Source organism: Mauremys mutica, chromosome 1, assembly GCF_020497125.1.
Source record: "Mauremys mutica isolate MM-2020 ecotype Southern chromosome 1, ASM2049712v1, whole genome shotgun sequence".
Classification (NCBI taxonomy): domain Eukaryota; kingdom Metazoa; phylum Chordata; order Testudines; family Geoemydidae; genus Mauremys; species Mauremys mutica.
The window spans coordinates 85,156,233-85,184,187 of record NC_059072.1 but is presented as its reverse complement, the minus strand read 5'-3'; positions in this window follow the sequence as shown (position 1 = coordinate 85,184,187).

The following is a 27,955-nucleotide window of genomic DNA, read 5'->3' as shown; positions in this document are numbered from 1 at the left end:
ACCATCGCAGGCAATGAAATCCTCCAACCAAACATCTGCAGTGCTGAATGCAGCAGTGCCCAGGTGGTTCCCAGTACCAAAGTCCCTCGTACCAAACCCAGTGCAAACTCTACCCCAACTACTGGAACGGGAGCATTAGTGTGCAGTGTCAACAGATACAAATAGTGAGGTCAGGACTGAAAGGTAGAGGTCTGCGGCTGCCTGGTATGCTGACTTGGAAATACTTGGTACTGGTGTCTCCCTCATTAGTACCAGACTTGAGAGATGCCCAGAAGCCAGAGCCAGAACCAAACAGTACAGGGTTTCTAACCTCCCTACTCAGGTCAGGGAAGTGTCACATATACCCGCACCAACCCCCACACCAGCACACCAGCACTGGCTCCATGCCTGTACTTTTACTTGGGGAGGCAGAAGAGTCGCCCTAAGACTGAGTGAGATCTTGATTGGTCTTCTGCAAACTTTTCCTCAGCGCAGTTGACAGGGAACAGCTCCTCCATTTCTTTGGAGAGGTGCCTGCTCCAGAACGTGAAGCAGCAGCATTCTTGGAGCCAGAGGGTGATCTTCAGCCCAATGAGGGCCTCAGGACTGGATCAGGCCCCATAGCCTGTTCGAGCAGTTGCTGCTTGATGCAAAGGTTCCAAGCCACCTCAGTTCTTTTCTTGAATGATCTTCAGATCACGCAATGCTCCTTGAGGTGGGCCTCACCAAGACAGAGCAAGCACCGCATGTGGGGATCACTGCTGGGGATCACTCCTCCACCCGAAGGACAATGTTTAAACCCCAATGAGGGCATCACTGGGGAAACAAACTACTAACTATATACAATAAGAAACCAGACTATTTGTGAGATTGTGAAGCTACAACCACACAGAGCTTCAACTCCAGTCATGGGCAGTAAGAAGGAACTGAGTGGGATCAGGGAAATGCTACCTCATATAGACAGGGGAGTGGCCATAGCCACAAGACACAGGCACTGTCCTTCTACAGGTACTGGCAGGCAAAATTTCCAGCTCCGACGCAGCAGGTATGCACACGCTAAGTGGAATAGATGTCTGCATCTATTTGAAGAAGAAACAACAGAATTAATTTAACAAAAGCTTTTAATGATACTCATCGGTGAAAACATGCTCATATTCTGCACCTTGCATCAAGGACATATTATTAAAACAACCATCTGCGGAAGAGCTGGCTGGCCATTTCAAGCACCCCTCTTCTGCTGTCTCCAAGCTGCACAGCAAACAAAAAGGAATTATTCTGGACTGTTGTACAATTTATTCAAGATGTTGTGACCTGGTGAAACTCTACTTAGGCATCTGCTGGAAAATAAATAGGATTTCACTAGCTTTTGTTAGAAGGTTCTTGATTCCATTATAATAGCATAACAGAGGTTATAAATTTAGATCCTGGAACTGTTCAAGGAAATAATGTAGAAATCAGTTTTTAATGAAGCCAACACTTTTGTGATCATCCCTGAAGTTCATACAACATCCATACACAAAATGCCACAGGAGTTCTTCCACACTGAAACAGAGAAAATATACAGTTGCCTGTATGTTTGAGTCAGGTTTAAGAACTACAGACAGATGCTCTATTGTTCCTGGGCTCCTCAAGGCAAAATTATAGTCCTATTATTCTGTAGGCTGCACCACATTAGCCTTGGCCATGACTATAAATTAGGGAAGCCTAGAAACTGCTTTTACACCCGTAGTATATGCTCCCTAACAGACAAGATGCCAGCTGAGAACTGTCAGAGAAGAGGTTTATTAGGAGCTAGTATAAGACAATAGAATGAACTCCTGTAGCATCTAAGAACTACTACAAACCTCATCATTTTCCATTCTAAGTGCAAGGCACACTTCTTTGACCTGATCTTCATTTATAAAAACAAAGAGCCACACATATATATTTACATTTTAAAAGGTCACTATACATTTTTCCCCCTGGGGTGAGGGAAGTGAGAAAGGGAGGTATGTAGAGAGCAAAAAATCTCAGAATAGATGCTAGTCACGTTACTCAGTGCAATTCTGGAAGGTGTTCACATAGCACCACGATGGGTGTTGCGTAAGAATCTGAATAGAATGTAATATAATATAGTGGCTACAGCCAGAATCCAGCTCCTTTGCACTGCCTGAGTGGCACAAAAGATCCAAATTATATCTGAGTATGTGGCCCTCTCTAAATTCAGAAACCACACTGCTACCACAGCTGCCATCTTGAAAAAAATGCCAGAATAGATATAACAAATGCAGCGGCGGCTCCAGGCACCAGTGCTCCAAGCGCGTGCCTGGGGTGGCAAGCTGCGGGGGGGCACCCTGCCAGTTGCTGTGAGACTTGCCTTCGGCGGCTTGCCTGCGGGAGGTCCGCCAGTCCCGCAGATTCGGCAGCAATTTGGCGGCAGGTAAGCCAAAGCCACAGGACCGGCGGACCTCCCACAGGCGCGCCACCAAAGGCAGCCTGCCTGCCGTGCTTGGGGCAGCAAAAAAGCTAGAGCCACCCCTGAACAAATCCAAGGAGCTGCTGAGGGAAAATAATGACCAACTGTCTGCCTCCAGTAATAATGTATTGGAGGAGCTTGCAATATCTGACAGAGCCCAATATACCATGGAGAGATGGTAGGAACATTATATACTTTTACATAAGACTTCCAAATGTTTCTCTAGCAAGAAAGAAAGACTAGAGAATTCTTCATCTGAAGCTGTCTTCATATGTAGAAGTCATGTCAATTTTGTAGAGCTTCATAAGAGAGTGTACACCAACCTCCCTGTTCAGCTTTTGTTTAGTTCTGCTTTGGCAGATGGGATGAAGTACTGTGGTTGTGTTATTGCTCACCACATGAACGGCTGGATTTCCCCTTTTTTTTTTCAAATTAACAAACTAATTTTTCTCCAAAGATACATTTTCCATACACATCCATCATGCACTGTAACCAAAAAAAGCAGTGTACATGAAATAAGAAAATAAATTAAATCCGTGGCATAGGTGAGGAGGATGCTCTAGACTGGAGCGGAGTTGAAAGTTTCCAGCGATACAAGAGGCTCAAGAGTTGTTTTAATAAGGACGCCTGCTAGCGAGGGTCCAGCAAGAGTTTCACATCAATCCAACTGCTTACACAGTTTTTCCCGTCGAGTTTATAACAGCCGCCACTGTCCTGCAAACAGGCAGAGCTATCACATCCCAGGAGGGAGCCACAGGGGCATTTTATGGAAGGAGGTTGACTATTGCATTCCCCACTGTCTGCAACTCCAGGAAGTTGATGCTGAGCTGAAATTCTTGGAGATCCCATTTGTCCTGATCTCTCTATCCAAACAGTTTATGATAAGTTACCATGCACGTTACTGGCAGATCTGTCAGTTTGACCTTGGGGACATAATGGGATGATTGCCAACATTGAAGAGACTGAATGTCCAGAGGAATCATCAATAGGGGTATATATTGTGAGACTTGTAGTTCCAGATACCCACAATAGAGAAATCCATTTTTAAGTAAATGGTAAGATGCCAGCAGGGAGGAGAGCAGTTTAGAGAAAGCACTGGGATAAAGGGCTCAACCTACAGGGCTGCAGCCACAAATCACACATTTGAAAATTTAGTTTATATATAAATATCATTTATAGACTACACCCACTTATGTTACGATAGATAGATAGATAGATAGATAGATAGATAGATAGATAGATAGATAGATAGATAGAACATGCCTTAAGATATATTTGTCCTTTATATGATAATGGAATTATCGCCTTGATCACTTGTATCATTTGGTGGACTTTCTGATGTGTATTCTGGGATATGGTGGGCTATCTCCAAGTTTGGTTTCTGCCCACGGGACACACTTTCGATAAGTGTACCCATTACTTTGTATTGCTATGAAGATGTTTGGCCAAACTCTGATTTCAATTTCACCAGTGTCATCCATTATAATTCCACTGATTTTACTGGTATAAATCTAACATAACTCCTTTGAAGATGATTTACGCCAGTGTAAATGAGATCAGGAACTGCCCTATACCATATTATATATATAAAATGGGAAATAATCCACCACCTTTGATCTAAAATGGGATTTTCAAAAGTGCTTAAGTGAGTCAGATACCTAGCTCACTTAAGCACTTTTGAAAATCCCATCCCTACACTACTGTACTTAGCTAAAATATTTTGTCAATCTTCTTCAAAAGTAAGCTGAAACATCTACATTGCATCACAAATGGAGTTTAATTTTTAAAATTTCTGCTGATTATATGTAGGATACATTTTATATATACACACACATCTATGAGAGCAAGACAAAATTAATGTATAAATAATGTTGTCATATAAAGGTTTTATTAGCATTATTTTGAGACTGCTAGTTACTCACAAGTGAAGAAGCCACAAGTGAGTTATGCCGATCATCCCAAATAAATTTCCAGTAAATCTTTATGTCAGAATACCACTCCATACTATCAAGTATCTTCACATGCCATATATTTCAAAGAAAAAGTATTTTAGAAGTATTTTGATGATTAAAGGAATTTTATTAAAAATATTTGTGTATCTGTCCACTTATAATGCCAAGTGTCTTGGTACCATCACTACAGCTGTCTATTGCTTAGGAGAATTGTAACTAATATATATTTTTAAAACCTCCAAAAATGTATATAAAAAAGTTTTTCTAGCACTTGAAAATATCAGATATCTGAGGACTTTCAAGAACTAAAAGCAAGTACTGGGTGTGCCATCAGGAAGATGGAGATCCTCCCTTTCCAATAGTATAAACCTCCCATTTCAAACCTTGATGGATCATGAGATATTGAATGTTATCTGTCACTGGTCCTGGACTGAATATTTCCCAACCTGGGTAATAAGTAATGACATTTTTTATGTGTGGAGTGTGTTCACATGTATGTTCATGCACGTGCGTGCTAGGTGTCTGCTTTCCTGGGGGTGGGAGGGGAAGTCTCCAATCCTTAAAATATACACTATACACAGGGACATTTTGCTTGTTTTTATGCTAATACTAAGAAGAAAAGAATGAAAGGATAATTTATGCCCCCTGCTGACACTGATTTTGTCCCAGTTTTTTAAGCTTTCACAGTTAAAGTTTAATTAATATTTTTCAGACTTTCATTTGCTGGAAATGTGGGGTGCGAATTGGCAGCAATAATTACCAGTTGCTGGCTATTAATGACATCACTTCACAGCACTTCTTTAGTATTGTTTTAACTTCACTTAAACAAGATGTCTGATAGACAATTTTCAAGTGGAGCAGCTGTAGACCTTGCATGAACAATGAAAGAAAACAGAAGTAAGGAAACAGAGGTTAACAATGGACAAAGCATAAACTCACCATCAGTCTTGTAAATCGCATGCAGTTAGTAGATAAAGAAATAGTAAAAAGAGTAAAGTGGAGTGATAAGCTTGCAGCTGCAGCTTTGCTTACTTGCATATTTTGTAGCTCATGGATCATTCATGATCTGTACAGGGATTGGTTACAAAAATTAACAGCCCAATCAGAAATGTATGAGTTGCTCTGGATGAGCTGAGTGGAAAAGGTTTCAGAGGGAATCCCAACAACAATAAAAATGAAAACTAAATTAGGAAGACAGAATAGTGTAAGCAAGTTACCAAAACTTACTATTTCTCTGCTAGTACTGCTTCAGAATCATCTTCCAAAGATTCTGGACCATGTTTCTCAGAAAGTGATAATCAAAGTAAAGATATGGATATGAACTTGTTCCCTCAGGAGAGGGAAGAATTAAATGCAACTGTTCCTGAAATCTAGGACAAAAGTAAAGATAAAAGAGATGATCCATATTTCCTACCACTTGTCTGTAAAGAAGGCAGAGAGAATAATAGTAATAAGGATGATGTTGCTGTTAACATTCAACAAAATCTGGCTAACTGGTCTTCTTTGATAATTGAGGAGTTGTGGCATTGTTTGAAAGAAACAATGGACAATGCCGAGTAAAATGATGACAGTCGAATGGAAGCACAAACATTGTACAAGAAAATGTGCCAACTGGAAACTGCATTTATGAGTATCTTATGAGATGTAATACTAGAGAGGTTTGACAAAACTAGTGTAAAGCTTTAAAAGCCAGATCTGGATCTTATCATTGCTGTTAATTTGCTGACTTCTTTGCAAGAGCTGGTCACAAGCTTACAGTATCAACTTGATGATTTTGAGGATCAAGCAAAAAAAGGGGAAGTGATGATGACGAGTCCTACCATAAAGAATTCAAATGTAAACTAAACATGTCCAGATGGCAAAAGTGACACCATACTTCAAGGAAGAAGGAAACTAGAAGTTGAGTGCTTTTGTGTTATCCTTGACAAGACACATTTGGAACTAAAAAGTAGTAGTGATTGTTACGCTGACCTATCCACAATGTCTGGCTTCCTTAAGTCTCTTGATCAAGTATGAAGTGAAGAAGAGATGAAACCATGCACTCAGGCATTGCTCAATGCTTACCCAAACAATCTAGAGCCTAAGCTTTTTGGCGCAAAGTATCACATTTTCAGCATTTATCAGATATTGTGACATGCAGGATAAGAGTACTACTGGAATCATCAAATTTTTGCAGGACAAAGATCTGAGTAATGTCTTCCCAAATGTTTCCACTGCATTAAGACTGTACTTGACTGCACCCATTGCCAACTGTGAAGCACAGCAATCATTCTCTAAAGTTACCTACATTAAAAAATTGTCTTCAGTCAATTATGGTAGAAACAAAGCTTAGTGCTCTTGCTATCATGTCAGCTGAATGGGATTTACTTCGCACACTGTCATTTGAGGATACAATAATTGAATCTGCAGCACTTAAAGCTCCCAGGATGCCATTTTGACTTTTAATGTCCATTGTCCTCAATTTTGTGTGTGTGTGTTTATTCAGTAATATACATGACTTTTTGGTTGTTGTAAGCTGGCTACTTTTTTGCTTTCATTAATACCATGCTCATGGAAAGGAGACCTCCAAAAAACATTAGCCCGGATCTCCAATCTTACTAATCTGGTCCAGTGTACCACACACAAACACACATGGGCAGCTGAAGGACAGAAACACAACTTTGTGGTTAACAAAAAAACCCATTTATGTGGCAGATGAATTCTGAAGGGAAAAATTATAGCTGTTTTAACTGTTCAGAAATCTAGACTGTTAAAATAAATCCTGTAGAAATTAATCAGAGATCAGGATGCAGGTAAAACAATCAAGAATTCATGGTAATTGAAACATATATTTAGTTGTGCAATTTTTACACAGGTACTATATTACATGTAGCAAAAACAAACATGCATACACATACAGAATCACAGAATCAGAACTGGAAGGGACCTTGAGAGGCAGGGGCGGCTCTACAAATTTGGCCGCCCCAAGCAATCATGCCCGGGAGGCGCCCCCGAGCCGCGGGAGCAGCGGACCTCCCGCGGGCATGACTGCGGAGGGTCCGCTGGTCGCGCGGCTCGGCTGGACCTCCCGCAGCTGCGGGCGGTTCGCCGGTCCGGCGGCTCCGGTTGAGCTGCCGCAGGCATGCCTGCGGGAGGTCCAGCCGAGCCGCGGGACCAGCGAACCGTCCGCAGTCATGCCTGCAGGAGGTCCACTGGAGCCGCCGGCCGAGCGTCCCCTCCGCAGTCATGCCTGCGGCAGGTCCGCTGCTCCCGGGGCTCCGGTGGACCTCCCGCAGGCATGACTGCGGCAGGTCCGCCGGCCCAGCCTGCCGCCCCCCCGGGAAAGGGCCGCCCCAGGTGGGTGCTTGCCCCGCTGGGCTCTGGAGCCGGCCCTGTTGAGAGGTCATCTAGTCCCAGTCCCCTGCACTGAAGGCAGGACTAAGTATTATCTAGACCAGTGGTTTCCAAACTTGTTCCGACACTTGTGCAGGGAAAGCCCCTGGCAGGCTGGGCTGGTTTGTGTACCTGCTGTGTCCACAGGTTCAGCCAATCGCAGCTCCCAGTGGCCACGCTTTGCTGCTCCGGGCCAATGGGAGCCACGATCGGCCGAACCTGCGGAGGTGGCAGGTACACAAACCAGCCCAGCCCACCAGGGGCTTTCCCTGCACAAGCAGCGGAACAAGTTTGCGAACCACTGATCTAGACCATGCTTGATAGGTGTTTGTCTTAAAAATCTCCAATGATGGAGATTCCACAACCTCCCTAGGCAATTTATTCTAGTGCTTAACCACCCTGACAGTTAGGAAGTTTTTCCTAATGTCCAACCTAAACTGCCTTTGCTACAATTTAAGCCCATTGCTTCTTGTCCTATCCTCAGAGGTTAAGAAACTGACTGTTCCTTCCTAAGTGGAGTACTTTGCATTTGTCTTTATTGAATTTCATCCTGTTTATTTCAGACCATTCTCCAGTTTGTCCAGATCATTTTGAATTTTAATCCTATACTCCAAAGCACTTGCAACTCCTCCCAGCCTGGTATCATCCGCAAACTTTATAAGTGTATTCTCTATGCCATTATCTAAATCATTGATGAAGATATTGAACAGAACCGGACCCAGAAATGATCTATGCGGGACCCCACTCGTTATGCCCTTCCAGCATGACTGTGAACCACTGGTAACTACTCTCTGGGAACAATTTTCCAACTAGTTATGCACCAGCCTTATTGTAGCTCCATCTAGGTTGTATTTCCCTAGTTTGTTTATGAGAAGGTCATGAGAGACAGTATCAAAAGCCTTATATATGAACATACTCTTCACAAAGCTCTAGTACCTGAATCTATTTAAACCATTTTCTAACTTTTAAATTGGCCAACTATAAGAAGCTACACTGCCTGATCTATATTAAAGAAAAACTCATTAAAAAGAAGCTTCCACTTTTTTTTCCTATCAAGACAGTATAAGCTACAGTAGTGAGCTGAAAATAATCTGTAGGTTCTTCTTCGAGTGATGTGCCTACGGGTGCTCCACTGTAGGTGTGGCAGCTTCCCCTATGCCTGAGATCAGAGCTCTTCAATAGCAGTGCCTGCTGGACTGCACATGCACTCTTCCCTGTCTTGCGCCATGAGCGGCATCTCTATATACTGTGTGACCCAAACCCCTCCCCCGCCCCAATTTCTTTTAACTGCCTTTCGTCTGGGATGGAATCCGGAGCAGAGCTCTTCTATCCTCTGAGCCATTAGATAATGCCTTACTTGTTCATTTAGTTTAGTTTAGTAGTTACTTGTTTCCTTTACCATTCTCTTCCTTAAAAAAAAAATCCCCCCTTATTACCCTTCCAGTTAATTCTTAGCTTAGATTCCGTTTTCCCACTTCCCACCCTTCCCAACCGGGAAGCATTCTCCCTCACCATTATGCACAGATTACCTGGGTTTAAGAGGTGCATTTCCTGCTGTGAGGCCTTCCCAGTAAGCAACAGGTACTCACAGTGCATCCAATGCCTGGGAGAGGGACATGTCGCACAGAGGTGCATCCATTGTCACAATCTTACTGTCAGGGCTGGAAAGATCTGAGACATTTGCCTGAAACTTCTCCTAATGGAGAGATCCCAGTGACCAGACTTCCCTCACATGGCTGTCACGTTCCGCTAGGTCATCCACCAACCCTCATTCACCATGTCCTTCCAAGAAGAACTCCTCTCTTTCGGTGCTGATGGGAAGAAATGGGCTACCTCATTGCTTTCTGAGAAACTGCCCACCAACTGCCCATTCCATTGCGAGAGCTGCAGTCATGAGACGAGTGTCATGGCTACACCTCTCCGGACTCCCTAAGGAGGTGCAAACCACCGTTGAGGACCTACCCTTTGAGATTCCCAAATTATTCACAGAACACACAGATGAGTCCCTACACTCCCTAAAGAACTCTCGAGCAACTCTCCACTCTCTTGGCATTTATACACCAGCGCCAAAGAGGTGACCGGGGAAATACCTACCTCTCCCGAGATCCCGACCACTACTTTTTACCCCACATCGACAGTATGACACACAACGCTGATGACAGAAACCCACTACAAAGCACAAACACTCGACTCCTCTAGGGGCTCTCACACTCCTTCATCCAAACAACTATTTTGATGGTTTGGTCAAAGCCCCAAGAAGCCTCCTCCCATTCCAGTCACTATAACCATCTCCATCATCCCACCAGTTTAGTGACCATTTAGCCCCTTTCTATGCATCATGGTGGCTAATTGCTTCAGACAAGTGGGTCCTAGAGATCAATGAAGGATATTCCATCCCATTCCTATCTATATCACCCAGTCAGCCTCCCTCTCTGTCCCTTTTCAGGGACCCTTCTCACGAACACATTCTAGGAGAAGAAATAAACCACCTTCCACACCTGGGAGCTATACAACTGGTCCCATCCCAACACAGAGGAAAGGATTTTTACTCCCATTTTTTTTCTGATCCAAAAGAAATCTGGCAGGTGGACACCAATCCTAGATCTATGAAACCTCAATAAGTTGGTCAAACTGCAATGCTTCAAGATGGTTACCCAATTTGACCATTATCCCAGCACTGAAACAGGGAGTCTGGTTCTCAGCCTTCCACCTCCAACACATGTATTTTCACATCACAATACACCCTGCCCACAGACAGTTTCTCTGATTCATCATGGGGACCAATCACTACGCTTCAGACTCTCTACAGCTCCCTGTGTAAGTGGCTGCCTACTTACACAAACAGGGCATCATTATATTTCTATACTTAGACAACTGTCTCCTCAAGGACTCATCCAAACCCGATGCCCTTCATGCTGTACAACTCACAATGGACCTCTTTTTGAGCCTCAGCCTTTGCATAAGCCTACCAAAATCAACACTATCACGGGTGCAACACCTGTAGTTTATCAGGGTACAACTGGATGCCAAACGAGCCAGAGCCTTCCTCCCAGCTTACAGATTTTTGGCAATAGTCGATCTCATATCCACAGTGAGAACCCATCCCCAGATCTCAGCCAGGACGTGTCTCCAGCTCCTCGGCCACATGGCAGCAGCCACTTTTATGGTAAAGTATGCAAGATTGCATATGCGCTGTCTCCACGTGTGATTATGAAAGGACTACGTACCTCACAGACACAGCCTTCACAAACTCCTATCCCTGCCTATTAAAGGAGAGGACTCACTACGCTGGTGGATACAACTAAAAAATGTCTGTGTTGGGGTCCCTTTCCTTCAACCAGCACTGTCCATGATACTAACCACCGATGCCTCCTTAATCATTTGGGGAGAGTACCTTCAGACCTATACATGCAGGTCCTTAATCAAATCCACCCTACATATCAACTTCCTTGAGTTCAGTGTGGTCCACAATGCCTGCCGACATTTTCTACCATTGATCAGACATCGCACTATAAGAGTTATGACGGACAATAGTGCCTGCATTTTCTCCCTAGACAGGCAAGGCAGAGCGCGATTCCACTCTCTATGCTTGGAAGCACTGAAATTATGGAACTGGTGTATCCACCACAACATGACCATCTCAGCCACATACCTCCCAGGACAGCAGAACGCCACAGCAGACTCACTGAACAGGAGATTCGCCCAAGACCATAAGTGGGAGCTGGATACACAAGCCCTACACCACATATTCAGCTGCTGGGGATTCCCAACCATAGATCTCTTCGCCAGGTTCGAGAACGCCCAGTGTCCTCAATTCTGCTCAAGAGCAGGCGTAGGCTGCGGATTCCTGGGAGACACATTCCTCCTCACATGGGATGCCCTGCTACTCTATGTCTTTCCTCCCTTCCCCCTTCTGTTCAAAGTACTCAACAAGATTCAAGGGCACCAAGCCAGAGTCATTCTTATAGCTCCAACATGGCCATGACAGATCTGGTATACATACCTGATTCTCATGCAGAATGTCCATCAATCACTCTGTGACCGACTCCACAACTCCTCTCGCAGGATGCAGGTCAAATCCTCCATCCCAATCCACAGTTACTTCATCTGAAGGCATGGATCCTCCATGGTTTCAGGATTCAGATCTGACCTATTCAGAGGCAATAAAAGAGGTACTCTTGAATAGCAGATGTGACACAACTCAATGCACTTGCCTCCAAACTGGACAAGATTCTGATTTGAGTACACCACCAATCACGCCACAGCAATGAGCACTTCATTACCACTCATTTTAGATTATATTTTACTTCTTAAAAGATTAGGGTTTATATCAGCTCCATTTGTGTACACTTAGCTGCCATCATGACCTTTCATCCCAATATAGACGGCCACACCGTTTTCACCCACCCACTCATGAAGAGATTCCTGAAAGGCCTCCAAAATTTTTACCCTCATATACGGGATCCCACCTCAGCTTGGGACCACAGCCTTGTCCTACACTGTTTTAGTAAATGACTATTTGAAACAATGGCAACATGCTCTTATGTTCATCTATCCATGAAAACAGCATTTCTTGTTGCTATCACCTTTGCCAGATGGGTATGAGAAAGTGGAGCGCTCATGGCATACTCCCCATACAATTTTCCACATACAAAGTTCTTACCCAAGGTACCATCCTCCTTCCATCTACATCAACCTATCCACCTACCCTGCTTTTTTTCAAAACCACAGCAACCAGTAAGAGGTGGCATTACACACCTTGGTCATAAGGCGAGCATTAGCCTTTTACCCGGACAGAACTAAATCTTTCAGACGATCACCATGCTTATTTCTATCAATGGCCAAAAGATCAAAAGGCATAGCCATTTCTAAACAACACCTTTCCAAGTGGACCTTGCAGTGTATAAACCTGTCCTATCAACTACACAATCGACAACCTTCTCCTGGAACACTAGCACATTCCACCCGCTCTCTATCTACCTCAATTGCCTTTCTCAACAATATCCCCATTGCTGACATTTCCAAAGCAGCCACTTGGGCATCCACAGACACTTTTAGCCATCACTACACAATTACTCATGATGCAACTTCAGAAGACCTATTAGGATACACTGTCCTCTCATCTGCGTTAAATGCCACTCCAAAGCCCCAGTCTTCCAACTCACAGCACTGCTTTACAGTCACAGACAATGGAGCATCAATAGTGACATCACTCAAAGAAGAAGAGAGGGTTACTCACCCTGTGCAGTAACTGAAGTTCTTCGAGATGTGTGTCCTTGTGGGTGCTCCACTGCCTGCCCTCCTCCCCTTTGCTTTTCAGCCTAAAGATAGAGAGAGATAGAACTGCAGTAGAGAAGGAACTGGGAGGGGGCAGTTGGCCCACACAGTGCTATATATAGATGATGCTCATGGCACAAGATGAGGAGGAGCACATATGTAGTCCAACAGGCACTACTACCAAAATCTCTGATTCCAGGTGCAGGGGGCACTGCCACACCTACTGTGGAGCACCAATGGGGGCACATATCTCAAAGACCCTCAGTTACTGCACAGGGTGGGTAACTCTCTCTTGTTGTTAGTTTGGATTGTTAAACTGGTTTATTTCCATTTACAAGGGATTTCAATGTCATGCAGAAATAAAAAATTGTAATAGGATTTATGCCAAAGGTAGGTTACAATTTTACTCAGTGGGGAAGAACCCAAATGATTTTAGCGGATAACCATTAAGATGGACATAATCTGTTGAAACTGCTTGTAGGGTTTATATATTTGGGGCGAGGGGAGGGGGGAATCCTAGGCAAAGCTTCCTAGAGTAAATACTTGATAAGATACAGCCTGATTCTGTCTAAAAATTAGGTGCATCAGAAAAGACTCATAAGAAAAAAAGTTAGAGAGAACATTAGACTTTTGAGTCAGAGAGAATATGTCATGGGTGCATATGTCATTGTTCTCTAAGAGAATATGTCATGGGTGCATTGCGCATCTTGGGAGAGTAGGACTGTTGCATTGAGCCTCTGAAATACCTCATCGTCATCATGGCAAATCTCAAAAGGACACAGACTCTTGGCAGATCACTCTTCATACTTAAAGAGGAAATGCGCATCTCTCTCTCTCACACACACACACACAGGGTGTGTGTCTCCGTCTCTGTCTGCCCTCCCTCCTTTCCTGCTGCCTTGTACAGTAGAGTGTAAGAGTTAACCATTGAGGGCTCAGCCAATTGCTAGTTCATTATTTAGCAGTAAGGCATTCCCTGGAAATATCCCACCCTCTGACTCCTTCACCTCAACCAAGCTTCACAATCATCATTATTGTGTACCAGTATTAAATTGTTTGTTTAAAACTCATACTGTGTGTGTGTGGGAGGGGGGATAGATAGATAGATAGTCAGTCTTTTGTCTGGTGAAAAAAATTTCCCTGAAACCTAACCCCCTCATTTACATTAATTCTTATGGGGAAATTGGATTCGCTTAACATCGTTTCGCTTAAAGTCGCATTTTTCAGGAACATAACTACAACATTAAGTGAGGAGTTACTGTACTTATTAGTAAGGCAAGAACTAAAACTTTTATTAAAGCTAATGTTAAAAAAATTATATAACACATAGGTTGGGGAAAGAGTGTCTGTACATCTGAATATACTGCTTAGATTATCCACAAATACAGTTAATTTTTAAAAGTCATGTGATACATAGAGTACATAATCAGCAATAACCCAAATTTAGGTGAATAGATTTAACAATACAGTTTAGATATTAGAATCCGAATACTCAGGTACATCACTCATGAAAAGTTGTACAGAGATTTGATTGTGGAAAGCAAAATATATCTATGAATGGAGATTGTCCCTCAGTAATTGAGGATTAGGTTGGTTGTCCATTTAGAAAATACAATCCATGAAGAAAGTATTTCAGTTACCTTCCTGACTGCGCTTTTCATTGGCAATCCAGCTCACTCATCTTGGTATTGTGGATGTCCAGTGATGTGTTCTATGTAGCTGTCCCTTGAACACCTGATGGCATCTGACACCATAAGTTGACACATCAGCCGAGCGTAGCGTTTACTGATTCTGCATTCTCTCAGCACTCGCTCATTATTGGAGTCTCATGAGCCTAAGGCTCTGACAATCAGTGCATATGTCTGGACCTGGTAACCCTGAGCTCTCAAGGTTTCAGTCTGTTCTCCAACAGCACTGTGACATCCACCATGATGATCTTCTTCCGGTCCTTGTTGGTGATGATGATGTCAGGTGGCGGTATGGCTCTGGCTAGGCGATCTTGGATGGCATTGTGTTGCAGCTGCCAAGCTCTAGAATGGGGCTTTCAGCTACACAGGACGTGAGGTAGCGTCTCGTTGGAATAACTGTACTTCCTGCATTGCTTGTCCCTATTCCCACAGCAGACGGCTCCATTCAGTGGAACGCAGTTGAGCTAGGCCCTGTGGATGAACCTCCAGTTGGCAAATTGGTTGAAGCTGCCCCTGAGGAGGAAGTGGTTGCTGGCGTCCCACTTGCACATCACCTTGAACACCTTGCCCTGGTCTGGCTTCTGTTTCAGGTTTTCCACATATTGGCAGCGGATGGCATCCTCCAGGGTCCTCTCCAGCATGGTTCTAGCTCTCGGAGTGATGATAGCGTGATTTGTATTCTTCACCTGTGGCACCAGGACTCCGAGCTCCCGGCATTCCTCGCACCATGTCTAGTGGCAGCCGATACGCTTCTCCAGTCGTCATGTAGCATTGCAGGCATGAGTTCAGAGCGAAACAAAGTCTCCCCCGTCTCTTCCAAATTCACCTTCCAACGAGCTGCTCAGGTAGGTGGCAACATCTTGGTTGGAGGGGGTCCGGGCAACTCGCTTCTTGATGGCATCCTGCAGCACACACAAAGTTCAGCTCATAAAAGAGATCTAAGAACAAACAAAGAGAAATGGAAATATCTCACCCCTGCAACGGACTTCTTACAATGACACGTCTGGAGAAATTCTAAGCATTTTATCTGAGAATGTGGTAGCATCAAACATGGTTGTTTATAGTTACACAAACTATTTCTCTAAGACTAGAGATTTACTACCTTACATCTCCTGTGGCTACCTTTCAAATAACGTACTTCTGGAAGATAATCTTAATCATAGCTCAAAGAATGCTAAAACAAACAAACCCCCTCACCCTCCCCACCAAAAGAGAAAACCATTGAAACTACTTTCAAACTTCACAATCTGATAGTTATCTAACCGTGTCTCTCTACTGTTTTGGATACCTAATTTGCCTCATTTAGCCTTCATAATATTGCTCAATTTATTTAACATGGCACTGCAGCTGATGGCCAATCAGGTCGGGAACCAAGTAGTGCACATTGGTCTGGTTATTAATTAATCTGGAAAAAACTAAGTCCCTGACATTACCATTAAGCAGCTTACAACCAGATTACAACCAGGTATTAACTTGTCCAGATGGGCAGGTGGCAATTCAAATATTTGGGCGGCATCATAGATTGTGATGAATGATGCCTTAAAGATGTGGACACTTGTATACAAGCAGCTGCTGCCATGTTTCAGGCCCGTCAGAAGCTTCTGTGGGTATGTTGTGGCATGAAGCTTATTACTATAGAGCCACTGTTATACCAACTCTGTTTTACAGAAGTGGAACGTGGGTACTGAGGAAGGCTGAAGAACACCAGATTGACATTTTCAATTCTCTTTGTCTTAGTCAGCTGCTTCATATCAAGTGGCAGGACAAGATCAGAAATGATATTTGAAGCCACACCTAGGAACTGCTTTATCAACGGGTTCAATTTTTGTGACTTTCTTGGCATGGATATATTATTAGAATAGAAGACAAATGAATTCTAAAGCATATGTACCAAGGAATGCCACTACAAAACTAGCAATTGGTGGTGTGATAAGATTGCTCTTCTAGGTTCCAGTGGGAAATTCCCAATTCTTATTTTTTTCCCCATTCCTCAATCTGCATGATGACCCATAAGCAACACACTTAGTCACCAGTGTGTATGCTGCCACCTGCATTTTGGTGATATCGTAACATGTAGGGTGACATCCTAGCTCCATTGACAGCATTTTTTTTGCTATTTAGTATTGCAGTCTCTCTTTTGTTCTTTTTATATGAGACATTCACCAAGCTTCTCTTAGCAAATATCAAAAACTAAAAAAAATCTAGGTTATGTGAAATGTGGCTCTTCTACACAGCGCTGTCTTCTTAAGAATGAGAGGATCATAGAACAAACTTTTGAGAGAACCGTTGATTCCCCTAATATTAAGAGATAAGATTAGCAACTTTTGTGAAGGCTCCTGTGTGGTACACCTTAGTTTTCTTAGCCTCTGCTTGCCTGCTCTTCTTCAGACCAGACATTCCTCTTGTAGGATGCTGCTAACCTATCATGACAAAAAACTTTTTCAACAAAAACGTAAAATATTTTAACATTTTGGAGCATCATATCTGCATGCTGCAGCAAACTCCAATTCAAATTAAACCCCTGGCTCCACTATTATCTCACCACCTTTCTCTGTAATAAAACAGGATTTACTTGATTTATTAAAAAAAGCAAAGAAATTGTGTTTTGGTAGTTTATGTGATAAATTAGATTGAGTACAGTTCAAGGATATATCCTCACATTTGTCTAATCTATCAGTTATCCAGAGTTTTACTATTTCAGTTTTGTACTTTAAGTGGCTTCTAAAGTGCTTCTTCAGAAAGATGGAGAAGATGCATTATCTAGGGGTAATTTACACAGGATGAAGTCCTGGCATTTTGCAACACACAAAACAACTCTGTTGGCGTCATGAACAAGAATGAGTCTGACAGGACACCAAATACTTGATAGGAGTCTGTTTCATTGGTGAGGCTCAACAAGAATTCATTCTCTTCTTTGGCCATGGTCTTTGCTCTGATTTCTCCATCTGGCATCATGATCCATGTGGTAAAGTTTTCTGCCTCTCTCTTTCTAGCCTTTTTTCCCCTTCTTCTACAAACTGTTAAAAATGAAACTACTATTACCTACTTCTTATTGTCTTAGGTCTGGGTCCAAGAACTCTATGTGTGCCCTCTTTCTCCAGGTTCAGGGAGGCTGCTGTTGATCTAAACCTTCAACATTTCAGTAATGCTGCTGCCATCATCTGTCACTTAATTCCAGATCATCACTTCATTGGTCTCAGCTTTTTCCAACTGCTTGTCTAAATTACATTAAAAAAAAAAGATTGTTGAAAGAAGTAATACGTTAATGCTACTAAACCTTGAATGGCCTGGATGGCCAGCATCCATCCACTTGCCCTGCTATGCTGAGCTCTCACTGAAGACTATTGTGAGCTGAAAGTCAGACTACATATCTGTAATGAGCAGAAATTCTTTACAGAATTCCCTGTGCATACCAGATGTTTTCTTTTATACCTCTCCCCCTGCCAGTGAGCCCTCTTTTGAGGCATTTTTATTTCTTTCTTCCCATTTATCTGAAAAGTGGGAGGGAGCAACTGTCATGTGTCAGATTGCTGAAGAACCAGAAACAAAGGGAGAGGACACTGGTGGCACAACTAGGGTGACCAGACGTCTCAATTTTATAGGGACAGTCCCAATATTTGGGGTTTTTTCTTATATAGGCATCTATTGCCCCCCACCCTCTGTCCTGATTTTTCACACTTGCTGTCTGGTCACCCTAGGCACAACTGTCATCTAAGGCTTCCTGCTACCTTAGGCTTTGAGCTTGTCTATATAAGAAAGCTGCACCCATTTCACTTACAGTGCCATAACTGTCTTAAGTTAAAGTGAAATAGATCTGATATAAACTGAAATAAATGTGTCCACACAGCCTTTTTCACTCTTAAATAAATCAGTTTAAAAAAAAAGTAAATTTAAAGTTAATTTAGTGCAACTTCTCTGTGCATAAGGCCTGGAAAACTGAGTTGATAGAAACATTAATTATCACATTTTAATTAATAATGAAATCTGCACTTAGCACCGGCATAGACAAACTCAATTGTGTTTAAAAACAAATTAGGTGGTCTTTGTTTACACCTTTCCTAACACAATCCACTGTACCAGTGTAAACAAAGCTTAAGTGAGCAAGGACCTTGCGGGAGCTGATGTGGCAACTCCAGCTACGGAAGAAAGAAGGCTGGTGTGGTGATGGAATCAAAATGTGCCTTGGTCTTACTGACTTATTTCCTTCCAGCTGTTATTTAAAATGGTAGAGGAGGAAGTGAAGCAGCACCAGCAGTGCCAGCTCTGGCAGCAACAAAGAGGTCCTGGCATCAGGGGATCAGAATTGCCTGAGCCCCGCTACTGCTTATTACCTCTCTCCTACTGCCACCCCAAAAAGTCATTTAAGAAACAATTTGGTTTCAACATGGTATTATAAATAAAATAGCTTTGTTCACTTGAGTTTAAAGGCTATTAGGTAAACAGGATCATTCTATCACAGATAAAGCAACTGGGACATATTCCAAGGGAAAATAACACTGAAGAAAAATATGAAGACAGATGGTAAAATTCAGAATGGGTAGGTTTCTAGCACTATGTTTGAATTACATAGTTACTTTGGTCCCTCCTATTCTCTGCCTGGGACACATTTAATTTCCTGTGGACTGTAATACTTTGGTCTAGTTTTGATTATTGGGTTTAGTGTGAAGGTACTAGCTAGTGTTAGTGGCCTGTGACATACTGGAGGTCAGACTAAATGATCTGGTGATCCCTTCTAGCCTTAAACTCCATTACATTAAAATCTTTTTTATTTATTTCTTCTTTAAGGGTGTTTCAGGAGACTGAAATGCTCCAGAAATGAATGATGGGATAAAGAATCTTTTTCACCTGTATATGTAGGGTGATTTTAATGCACCCTAGGTCAGAAAAAGACCCAAAGACATTACAACCTGATGGTTCTTTCCTGGCCGATATGAAAGTGGGTTGGTGCTTTTAGTCCTAATGGACACATTTCCACATAACTACAAGTAACGCAACAAGTTTGCATTGTCTAAAACCCACTATGTCCTATTCCAGACTCCCATCTATACCTACTGGTGCATTTTATTACCACTGTTTTTTGGGTGGGGAGGAATAGAGATAATATGTCCAGAGAGAGATTTTAGAGGGAGCTAACGAAATAAAAAAAGGAGGTTTACTGTTAAGAGGTTGAGGAGAAGATGAAAAACTTTGCAGGCAAACAGTTAAGATGGAGTCACCTTTACTCAAATTACTTGGATCACTGAGCTCTCTCAGTCCACAAGATGCAACTTGTATTCCACATCATGCAACATGGAAGCACATGCAGTAAGCTTTCACACCAGCCCCCTAGCAGCTGCACATGTTGACCCACACTATTTGGACCAGCCTTGTGTATAAATGTCATATATATTTTACATCACAGATAACAAATTAGACCATCTTAGTATGCTACACTTAAAAAAATAAATATCTTGGAATAGGCTTCTGTGACCAAATGTACGACACTCTATACACCGCTGTAAAAATCTTTGTACAATATATGCCTTGTGAGGTGTCATTTGAAAACTAACTCATTGGTCAATAATAACATGGTGAAATGTATGTAGCAACATTATATGTAAAGTTATGAATTCCCTCTGTATGATGCTGGTGGCACATATTCAAACCCATGTAGCCCCAACTGGGCAGGGATGGTTAAGCAGGTCTATCTTAAACAAAGGAATGGATGTTCACCTCAATTTACATCTAAGTACTAAACAAGGTCCTTGAGACAGCAAGAGGGAGACAAGACAAATCTTCATTTCAGCATACACAGGGGACTAAGAGCATGGCGGCACCTTCACCCCCAGACTCCACTGTCTTTGCTATTTGAATAAACTTTGCTGCGAAGGGTAATACTCAGAAAAATCCACTTCAAAGGCAATGGGAGACTAGACCATAAAAGTAAAGGGCAAGAACACCTCAGCAGGTCTACCTCTCTCTCTCTCTCTCTCTCTCTCTTTTTCACCTAAGAATTCAAAGGAACCAGCCCTTTGGACTTGAGAATTTGGTCAGCTGTGTTGCTGGGAACATGTGGTAAGGATTTCACCTTGAATCAAATCAAGTTTTTTAAGATATAGTTACTAGAAAGTGTTGTCTTTATTTCTCACAACCATTTCTAATTTTAATGCCTTAGACTTGCACTCACTTAAAATCTCTTTGTAATTAAATAAACTTGTTTTATTCTTTAAATCAAAACTAATCCAGTATTGTGTTTAAATTGAAGTGTTTGGTAATTCCAATTAAAGTAGCAAACTGTTGCTCGCTGACCCCTTATAGGGGCAACAGACCTCTAATAGCTGAACTGTCCAGGAGAGGGCTAGACAGTGCAGAACCAACATTTCTGGGGAAAATCCAGGACTGGGGGAGTGTTGGTGGTCACTCTGCAAATGGTAACTAAGGCTGGAGGAAGCCTGAATGTTGACTGAAATGTTGTTAGCAGGCTGAAGATATATGCAGATGCTCAGGGTGTTACTTGCATGCTGTTTGGCTGTTTGTGAGGGGCCCAGGTTGGGAGCTACAGCAACAAAGCATTATGATGCAATCAAGGTTGCAGGGCAGGTAGTGACACAAGCCCGGATTGCACATGAGACTCTGATAGCTTCCAAGGGAGGTTCTGGAGTCCCCATTATTGGAGGCTGTTAAGAATAGGTTGGACAACACATCCCTCAGGGATGGTCTAGATTTACTTGGTCCTGCCTCAGAACAAGGGTCTGGACTTGATGACTTCTCGAGGTCCATTCCAGCCCTATATTTATATGATTCTATAACTGTAAAGTAGAAAGAAGAGAACCAGAGCCACGGATTTAACTTTCCCATTTTCATTGATAAGACTCAATATGACAGTGGAGTACATAAAAACAAATAAAATGTACATGTGTATTTATACCTGCCTACTGTATTTTCCACTTCATGCATCTGATGCATGATGCAAATGATGAAGTGCATCTGATGAAGTGGATTTTAGCCCACAAAAGCTTATGCCCAAATAAATTTGTTAGTCTCTAAGGTGCCACAAGGACTCTTTGTTGTTTTTGATGAAAAATAAAGTATCTCAATTGTCTTAACAAGGCCCCTTCCATACCTCCTACACTATGACAAGCTGGTTTTTTTTCTATGGTGTATTTAGTAGTAGTCCTGCATTCCTTTAAATTTTGATAATTCACTGTGTAGTTTCTTTGCAGCTACTTCTGATGTAGGTTGACAAGACAGTCAACCTGTTTGCCCTCTCTATTTTCTCAGCAATAAACAATTCTGGCTAGACATACTGATAACCATTTAATATAGTATTTCATTTTTCCTGCTACAAGGAATTCATTATGTGAAAGAAATAAATGAGGCCAATGGGACAACCTATTCTCACTCTCATATCATAGAAATAATCTTTATTCTGTCCTAGTACTGCCAAACTTGAGGGAGTGTTCAAAAAGAGTTTCTAACTTTGTCCCCTCCATCGTCCCTATTTCAAGCAAGTATAATAATCATGCAGTACACATCTCTTAAGACTTGCTAGTGTCCATTCCTAAATTCTTCTTAACGAACTTTTCCAGAATAAGTTTGAACCATGGTTTATCTATACATGTAATCTTAGCATAAATGTTTTACACATTTTGTTTAATTAGTTTTGACTCATCAAAGTTCCTAAGTAAAGAACAGTAATAAGGAACATAATGAAAACAGAAAAGACTGACGTGCAAAGGGAAAAGCTGAGGACTTAAAAGGCCTTTAGGTTGGAGCCAGGTATAGCAAATGCTAGCCAACACTTGGGCCTGGTCTACACTAGGACTTTAATTCGAATTTATCAGCGTTAATTCGAACTAACCGCTCAACCGTCCACACCAGGAAGCCATTTAATTCGAACTAGAGGGCTCTTTAGTTCGAATTTGGTACTCCACCCCGGCAGGTGGAGTAACGCTAAATTCGACATGGCTAGCTCGAATTAGGCTAGGTGTGGATGCTAATCGAACTTAGCAGCTCCGGGAGCTATCCCACAGTGCACCACTCTGTTGACGCTCTGGACAGCAGTCCGAGCTTGGATTCTCTGGCCAGCCACACAGGAAATGACCCGCGAAAATTTGAATTCATTTTCCTGTCTGGGCGGTTTGAATCTGACGTTCTGGTTGCACATCGGGGCGAGCTCCGCAGCACCTGCAACGATGCAGAGCTCTCCAGCAGAGGAGTCCGGGCAATCCCAGAATAGAAAGAGGTCCCCAGCATGGAGTGACCGGGAAGTCCAGGATCTGATCGCTGTGTGGGGCGAGGAGTCTGTGCTCTCGGAGCTGCGCTCCAACAAGCGGAACGCGAAGACCTTCGAGAAGGTCTCTAAAGCCATGAAAGAGAAAGGATACAGCCGGGATGCGATGCAGTGCCGCGTGAAAGTGAAGGACCTAAGACAAGGGTATCAAAAAGTCAGAGCGGCAAACGGACGCTCCGGAGCCCAGCCCCAGACATGCCGCTTCTACGAGGCACTGCATGCCATTCTAGGTGGGTCTGCCACCAGTGCCCCACCAGTGACGGTGGACTCCGAGGACGGAATAGTGTACCGGGACAGTTCCTCCTCCCTGTTCGCCGATGGGGAAGATGAGGAAGGGTCTTTTGAGGACGGCGCAGGCGACATCGAACCCACTCCCGCTTTCCCTGACAGCCAGGATCTCTTCATCACCCTCACAGAGATCCCCTACCAACCGTCCCCGCCCGTTAACCCGGACTCGGAATCAGGGGAAGGACCAGGCGGTAAGTGCTACAAACAGGGAAACATTTATTTTTTTAAGAAACAGGGATATATATAAAAAATAGAAATTCTATATAAAAATTTTTAAATATGAAACTATACAAACAGCAGGTCTACACACATAGGAATGGAGCAATAGTCCTCTGGGGACAGTTCAAAAAAGCTCTCAGAGAGCAGCTGGAAAAGCCTCAGCAGGAGGTTCCTTGGTAGAGGTGCCTTGTTGGGTGCTCCGTTGAAGCACACTCTTCCGCGCCAGGCCATCCTCAGGTAAAGGGGGACCATCGCCTCGACGAGCATGGCAGCGTATGGTCCTGGTCTGTGCAGGGCTTCTGTTAGCATCCGCTCTCTCTCAGTCCGCCTGACACGCCTCAGGGTGATGTCGTTGTGGAAGTGCTGCATCTAATTAGTGGAATTAGTGTACTGTTACTATTGTGAATGGTAGACTTTTACTTTGCATAAGAATGACCCTCGCTTAACAGACTTTTACTTTGCATAAGAATGACCCTCGCTTAACAGCCACGTGTTGGAGGCCACAGAGGAAAAGCATACAGTGATCTTTCCCGTGCACTGGCGGGAGGGGCCGCAAAACGGTCATCTTTTCTGCTTTGCACATTGCCTCCAGCAGGAGAGCACAGCTAAGCACTAACTGATAAGCACTCTGTACTGTAAGGCTTACCAGGACTTTGTGCAAGAGGGATGCAGCTGTCTCTCCTCGCTTGTGCGCTATCCAGTGCAATGGCGCCGCCAATGAGAGCGTATTCCGAAATCTCGGACTAGTTCTGAGATCTCCTGAGACTTGGTTCCCTCTTTGGTCTTCTTAACTGAAACTGACTAGACTGTGTTTACTGTTGGCAAACATGTATTTGTTCAAGGAAATCACCTACTTTTTCGCATCACACAGCTTCGGCTCCTTCCCGGACTGCCCCGGCATCCCCCTCGCAGAGGCTGGCTCAGATTAGACGCCAAAAGAAAAAGACTAGGGACGAGATGTTCCAGGAACTGATGGCCAGCTCCAGAGCGGAGGCGGCAGAGCAGAGACAGTCGAGGGAGAGCCTGTGTCAGCAGCATCACACACACCTGGAACGGGAGGATAGGTGGCGGCAGGAAGACCAGCAGGCGACTCAAACGCTGCTTGGTCTAATGAGGGAGCAAACGGACACGCTCCGGCGCCTTGTAGATGTTCTGCAAGACCGCAGGCAGGAGGAGAGAGCCCCCCTGCAGTGCATCTGCAACCGCCCTCCAACGCCAGGAAGTCCTGTCCCCCCCTCACCCAAAGTTACAAGAAGGAGGGGCGGTAGGGGCCGTGAGAACTGTCCCTGCACCGCAGCACACCGATAATGTTCGAGACAACTCTCGCGCTGTAAATTTGTACAAGCTCTTTCCTTACAGCATCAACCAGTCCCAACTCCAAGTTCAAACCCCCCACTGTGTACTACATTATTAAAAGCGGTTTGGTGTTACTGACTGTTTCCGTCACGTTTCTGGTGTCAGAAGACTTTCTGTTGTGTGTGTGGGGGGGGGGGAATTGTAATTTCAGTGCATAGCCCACAGTGCCATGCTACAGACTTGGCTGCAGGGTCAACTGCAGGGCACACACAGACTGCAGTCACTAGGCACCAGGGACAGTCTGTGTGGTGTATGCTGCCCCGGGTCTTTCCTTGATGTGTATGCTTGTGCAGGGTCCTGGTGCCTGCCGTCCCCGAATGTAAAGGCAGGCTTCCCTTCACATGCACTTGGATCGTAGTCACGATCCTCCCCGGTGCCCTGAGCCCCAAAAAGAGACCTCATCCAGGGGCAGATACTCACCCTTCCCCCACACCCCTCACCCCTTCCAACGCCCAAACCCACAGCCGTCATGTTAACCCCTATTCAAAGACGGCACCCCTCGCCCCTTCCTGCAAACCCACCCATCAGTGCACACCTTACCCAGCACAGAATGCTTCCATGTTTCAACCAAGAAACAGAAATGCAAAGTCAACGAAAGATTTATTATTAATTACTAAAACATGTCCTTAGTTTTAAAACGTCCTTCGGAAGTGGGGGAAACTTGGTTTATGATCAGGCTCTCTTAAAATCAAGTGGACAGTCACAGGTTACCCTGCTCTGCGAGGAAACTCGCTTTCAAAGCCTCCCTGATGCATATCACTTCCCGCTGGGATATTCTCTCAGCACGGGTGTCTGGCTGATCGTAAACAGCAGCCAGGCGATTTGCCTCAACCTCCCAAGCGGCCAAAAAGGTCTCGCCCTTGCTCTCACAGAGATTGTGGAGCACACAGCAAGCAGCAATAACTACGGGGATATTCTTTTCGCTGATGTCCGAGCGAGTCAGTAAGGTCCGCCATCTCCCCTTGAGACGTCCGAAAGCACACTCCACCACCATTCTGCACTTGCTCAGCCGGTAGTTGAAGAGTTCCTTTTCACTGTCCAAGGCGCCTGTATAGGGCTTCATGAGCCAGGGCATTAGCGGGTAGGCCGGGTCCCCGAGGATCACTGTAGGCATCTGCACATCCCCAACCGTTATTTTGTGGTCCGGGAAGAAAGTACCTGCCTGGAGGCGTCTAAACAGACCAGAGTTCCTGAACACACGCGCGTCATGAACCTTGCCCGCCCACCCGACGTTGATGTTGGTAAAACGTCCCCTATGGTCCACCACAGCTTGCAGCACCATTGAAAAGTAGCCCTTTCGGTTAATGTACTCGCTGGCCTGGTGGGCTGGTGCCAGGATAGGGATGTGAGTCCCATCTATAGCCCCACCGCAGTTTGGGAATCCCATCGCGGCGAAGCCATCTATGATGACCTGGACATTTCCGAGAGTCACTACCTTTGAGAGCAGTTGCTCAACGATTGCGTGGGCTACTTGAATGACAGCAATCCCCACGGTAGATTTGCCCACGCCAAAGTGGTTCGCTACTGACCGGTAGCTGTCTGGCGTGGCAAGTTTCCAGAGGGCTATGGCCACTCCCTTCTGCACACTCAGGGCTGCTCGCATCCTTATGTCCTGGCGCTTCAGGGCAGGGGCCAGCAAGTCACAGAGTTCAAGGAAAGTGCCCTTACGCATCCTGAAGTTTCGCAGCCACTCTGTGTCATCCCAGACCTGCAGCACTATGCGGTCCCACCAGTCTGTGCTTGTTTCCCGGGCCCAGAATCGCCGTTCCACACCATGAACGTGACCCATTGCCACCATGATCTCCACTGCGCGGCGTACCCTGGTTTCTGAGAGGTCTGTGCCACTCTCCTCACCGCGCTGCCGGAGCCTCCTCGCCCGATTTCTCAGCAGCTGACTGTGGAAGAGGTGGACGATAAGGTGCGAGGAGTTGACAACGGCCATAAGTGCAGCGATGATCGCAGCGGGCTCCATGCTCGCAGTGCTGTGGCGTACGCGCTGTCACTGACCAGAGAAGGGCGCGATCAGATTTCCCGCCGGCGCTTTCAGTGAGGGAGGGCTGTTGTGAGTGACGGTTGAATGATGACAGTTACCCAAAACCACCCTCGACACATTTTTTCACCCAGCAGGCATTGCGAGCTCTACCCAGCATTCCAATGGGCAGCGGGGAGTGCGGGAACTGTGGGATAGCTTCCCACAGTGCACCGCTTCCAAAGTCGAAGCTGGCCCCGTGAATGTGGACTCAGAAGTTCGAATTTGTGTATTTAGTATGGATACACAAATTCGACTTATTAAGGTCGAATCCACAAATTCGACTTAAGTAGATTCGAAATAGTCCTGTAGTGTAGACAAGGCCTTGGATGTCTACAGATTAGGAGGGAGGGGAAGAGAGGAGGACTCCTACAAACATATTTTAGTAAGTTCTCTTTATTCTCAGAAAGTAAAACTTAGAATTGTAAACTTTTTCATGCATTTTACACAATAAATGGCTAGTACAGTAAAATTATAGCTTTCTTTGCAGATACTGTACACCAAAAAGATTTTTAAAGCAACTTTTTGCTGTAATTAAGTAAAGACGAAAAAAACCTACATGCTGGAGTTGTTGAAATTCTTGTGGAATTTATTAACTTCAGTGCAAATGCTAAGACCAAATGAGCTTCTTTAATTTCCATAATGAAATTGTTTTTGTAAAGTTAAAAATACTGTAATGAGGCCAAAACGGTGTGCTTTCAGAGGCTCCCATGGTGAAACAAATGAGATTTTAGCTTCTCTAATTGGGCATACTGCAAGCTGGGCTTGATGCTGTCTTCAGCACAGGATGTTTGTTATCCCTAACGAAAAAAAGGTCTACAGCTGTCAGCATAATACTATATAGCTTTTCAGAAGCCAAACCATCAGGAAGAAGACTGCTGCTCTCTGACTGGGACCACCCAAAGGGAGAGATCAAGTAGAGAACAGCTCTACTTTTCCCTGATTAAGAAGTTATTCGTAAGGTAATTTGTTTACCGCTATCAAAGAGAAGCTTTTGAAGGAACTGTTGAGAATTCTCAGAATCCTCTAGAAGAATTTTATTTGATTAAGCAATGAATATGGATATTG